Source organism: Rutidosis leptorrhynchoides, chromosome 6 (assembly GCF_046630445.1).
Source record: "Rutidosis leptorrhynchoides isolate AG116_Rl617_1_P2 chromosome 6, CSIRO_AGI_Rlap_v1, whole genome shotgun sequence".
NCBI lineage: Eukaryota > Viridiplantae > Streptophyta > Magnoliopsida > Asterales > Asteraceae > Rutidosis > Rutidosis leptorrhynchoides.
Genome location: NC_092338.1, coordinates 37,676,360 through 37,681,118, shown reverse-complemented (window position 1 = coordinate 37,681,118; position 4,759 = coordinate 37,676,360). Strand labels below are relative to the sequence as shown.

The following is a 4,759-nucleotide window of genomic DNA, read 5'->3' as shown; positions in this document are numbered from 1 at the left end:
TTTTTTTTTTGGGTCGTATTTTGGTATAACGAGGGTTGGGATGTTACACGCCTGCCTCCAGTGGATTTATAATTTTTAGTTATAAAATTTGAATTTTTCGACTTTGCCCTCGGTCAATTTTTTTTCCCTAAAACCTACATATTTTGCCCCAAAACATTCAAATTTTGCCCCAAAATCTTCAAATTTTGTCTATAAACCTTCAAATTTTGTCTAAAAACCTCAATATTTTGCCTAAAAACCTCCGCTTTTTGCCCCAAAAACTCCGTATTTTGCCCAAAAAGTTGTTGCGGTTTTAAATTTTTTCCGCCTCCGGTGAAGAAAAATCCTACTTCCTCCACTGGACATTGTCTATATATTTATTCGGCAATATCTCTATGGTTCATTATATTTGAGTCAATGTGAACTTTTTATACTTAATTATGTTGGAATTTATTTTAGGTACTTTGGGTGGAAAGTCGTGAAGTTGGATGAAAGATTGGTGTTTGTACATATCATACGTGTCTCCATTGTTTTGGTTGTATCCCACTCATACAAGCTACCATTGAGGTGATCTAAAATCATTTGTGTCTGTAACTCAAAGAACTGCAACTTTCATTTGTAGAGTTTGTTGAGATTCGCAATTGACGTGTCACTTTGAAGAAGAATGTGCCATGTTGAATTTTGGATAGGAAGTAGCTCTGAGAGGCGTGTTACGTCAGATTTGGAAAGTGCCGCGTCGCGACGCACGCGTGAAAAAGGGGTATTTAAACGTATATTCGAACCTTGACTCATTACGTTTTTACCTGGCCGTTTGGGGGCTACCCCTAGGTATCTTGGAGAGAATTCAGGGATTTTAAGGCTCATAAACACCTCCAATAATTAAAAATTCAAGCTACAATCATGTTTCAACCCAATATGGTTCAGCTTTTCGGTCGATTGTTTGTCTATGATGAATTGTTTCTTTCATATTGGTTTGCTTTTGTTTTAGATCATGATTGATGGCTAGATTCTATTATGTTTATGTATACTAGATACGGAGGATGATGAATTGATTAATTTTTTTTTATTATTTAATGATTTATGCAATAACTCAAAGCTTTGACAAAAAGAACGATTCTTGTTTTTAATATTATTTATCCGATTTGGTTGCTATGTTAATTTTCTTATGACATCTCGACGAATAAGTGTAGTGAATTACAATTGCTTAGGCTAGTACTTGTGTTCGTCTACCCAGATCAAGTGAACGAGGCAAGTTCTATGGAAAATTAGACAGGGGTGGAATATGCGCGTTGATCATCCAGTATGATTGTTGGCGAATGGCAATCCACGACCGTACAACGCCACATCTAGCTCATTAGGTTAGTTAAGAATACTATTCTATTGTATATAGGCGGTGTTTTGTGACTATATATGCCTTGTTTGGCAGTCTCGAGTCATGAGTGCACTTGGAATATGCATCAAGTCTCTTAACTCACGCATAATGAATAATTTAACTAGCTTTTAATCTTAAAATTCCAACATCTAAGTGAATAATGCTAGGTAAACAAATTTGTTTTATCAGATTGTTTTCCTGTTAACGTTGTTTATTGTATCATAAAAGCACAAAAAATAACCTTTAGATTGTGACATTCTCATATGTCAACCAACGCTCCTTTACTTAATACAAAATCTTCTTACCGCGTTTTTCAGAGTGGACGGATTGGATTGCTTGGTTCGAATATTGGCGAAAATCGCTCGACATTAAGTCCAGATTGTATGTCATTATTGCGTCTACAGTTTGGCATATTTGGAGATTTAGGAATAGTTAGCTTTTTCAACATCAACCCATGAAAAAATGTAATTTATTTGATTCTATTTGTCTTTTTTCTTTTTATTGGTATAGAAGTAGAGGCAAAAGGAATGTAAATTGGAACGACTGACGCTTTAAGCCATTGTAATTGCTTCCCCGAGCTTACTCTAGCTCCTTGCTAGTGTAGCTCGTTCGGCTTTTTAATAAAATTGTGGCTGTTCCAAAAAAAATACAAAACTTCTTAGCGAATTTATGCATAACGATATACACAGACGTCGTCAGTTTTGATGATTGTATACCCATTACCCACAGTAATTCAGAGATCACCTAAAACAAAATTATTTGATGAAAATTGCATTTTCCAGATATGTGTAGTACCATTTTAACAGGAGTCTTGGATACAAATCCAAGCACTAATAACCAACCTATAAATCTCTAACGGTTTTGCAAATGTCATTCGAATTTTGTAACAATATAACATTTCCTTATAAAACAGACGCCATAAAAAGAATATGCCAATGAAGGGAAGAAAATAAAAGAGATATTGTATTTTGGTCATATCAATACAAATTTTAACACAAAGATTCACATTTACTTACCATGTATAGGGCACAGTCATTACATCTCTACGTTTGCTCATATTACTACTTTTGGCTACAACAACTCACTTTTCGATCCAGATTTGCCATTCACACCTGTGCCAAGCCGTAGTGGGGTTAATTTCATAATTATGGAATCGTAAGAACATGTATAGTTATTACAGTTATCAATACACTATAGATGATAAGGATGAATTATATATATGAATTATATATATATGATTTTATATATTTTATATTATACAGTAGAGCTGTATACCAGTTCAGACTTAGGTCTTACTAATAGGCAAGTGTAGATTCACAATTATGTCCATATATTGAGGTAATAAACACAATGATGATGTTACCAGTTAAAACTACCAAGTCATTGTCAAAATGAAAAATTATCCTAAAATTATGGAAAAATAATATCAGAAAAGAATCGACCTCGACCAGCTCAGTCCCGAAGACCAAGTTCAAGTTCAAGCTCATCATCTTCTTCAAAGAGCTTTAATAGACGAGCATACTGCTCTTCACGTTTCTTCTTTTGCCATAGCCTGAAGAGGAAAACTGATAAACCTACAACTGTCGCAACTGCAATGATTAATATGAGTATCGTAGATCCACTCATGCTACTTGAAGAAGCATGATCGCCAGTTTTTGTCTCTTTTAGAGAGTTTGAATCGTCTGAAAAGCCTGAAAGAGTATAACATAACAAATTATTTAACTTGAGGATGCTAAATACACTTCTTGGCAGACTAGGCAACATTAGATACAATAAGTATGGACTCGCACTAAAAAGCCAATTCATAATTAGCAACATGAATCCAAAACAATACATGCTAGGCTTAACATGAGCATTAAACGAACTTACTTAAACATTTGACGTAGATGAATATAGACAATTGATACAAAATTGGACAGAAAAACATGGAGACTTCAAACAATCTAAACGTCTCTTGTCGAAAGCTACTTGGTTTCTATATAATCTTTTTACAACGGAATCACATTCAAAATCCTTTCTAAGGACCATTATAAGTTTATTACACTCTACCCAAATGCCATTAAATTCCCAGTACTAACGCACAACACTGTATTTCACACATTCACAAAAGTTGTGTATAAGCTTCGCGCAAATTAAGCTTGGCTAAATTCTTAATTAAAGCTTAGCTAATTACCTAAAGCTTGAAAAAAAAAAATTCATCCTTAAATATCTAATATCGTCACAGTTACCACAGATACATACACCAAACATATATTGACCAACATAAACCCTAAAAGCACATATCAGATCACAATTTAGAGCAATACACATTGATAAAAAGCAAAAGTTCACAACACGTTGATATAAATCCAAATCGAAATATGCAGCGCCAAAAACATCTATACGAACTTCCAATTACAGGAATATATATACGCGCAAATGTAAGAAATGAAATAAAATTTAGGAACGAACCTGAGAGAAATTGAATAGAAATTAAGGAGAGTATTAGTAAAAACCCTAACGATCTCCGGTTATGGGAGATCTCAGTCATGTTTCTTCGCTTCTGAATCAATTTCCCCTCTAGCTTTTTTTTCTATATTTCCTGCGAGTGAAAGATTATAATGTAAAAATTACGCGACCTTTTTTGGAAAATGTCACATAACAACCCTCAAGTTTCAACAACCTCAAGTTTCAACAAATTCTTAAAAAGTCACTAACCTTTAGAGCTTGTCGTTCATGCGTTCCTCCTGCTCATCTGAGTCCTCTCGGCGTTCGCTTACAGTGTCCCTACGGGACTGTTGTGTTCGTTTTTATTCCTTTAGTTCTTTTTTTAGATTTTGTTTGGTAAAAAATTTTATAATTGAGATTAAGTTATGAATATTTGTAGATTTTACAAAAAATAATCACGGAACTCCACGTAGTCAGTTATTCTCAACATGCAAGAATAACTACTGTATCAGTATAGTATGATGACACTATTTGTCATCTCTAAAGTTACTAATCTATACATAACTAAAGACTGACTCTCAATGTCAATAAATGAGCCCCATTAATCCTTTTACTAATCAAAGAAAATAAAATACAAATTATTAACTTAAACGATTTAACCCTATCTTATGATAATTAATAACTTATACGGAGTAGTAAGTAATGTTTGTAAATATGCAAGTTATAAAAGATGAAACATTGCATATTAATTACATTAAAATGGTATAGTGTCAATTGATAAGAGGGAATGTCAAAAGAATAAGAAATTAAAAGTATTAAGTAGCTCATTCAATTGGTCATAAAGAAGTATATAAGCGACCATATATACCAAACTGCTCAATTTGATGGTTATCTTCACTGATACAATTTGGCAGAATTGGTTTAGATTGATTTTCTTGAATATTATGATGTAATAGGAAATTATTGTATATTTGATTGCTT

General features: G+C 33.3%; 1 long non-coding RNA gene across 1 annotated transcript; it reads right to left on the bottom strand.

Moving 5' to 3' along the window:
* Positions 1 to 2,297: 2,297 nt before the first annotated feature.
* On the bottom strand, positions 2,298 to 3,912 carry LOC139851310 (uncharacterized). Its single transcript, XR_011760591.1, has 3 exons — positions 3,803 to 3,912; positions 2,794 to 3,042; positions 2,298 to 2,463 (listed from the first exon to the last, which is right to left on the bottom strand). It is a non-coding gene; the product is annotated as an uncharacterized lncRNA (long non-coding RNA).
* Between the last annotated feature and the right edge of the window lie 847 nt (positions 3,913 to 4,759).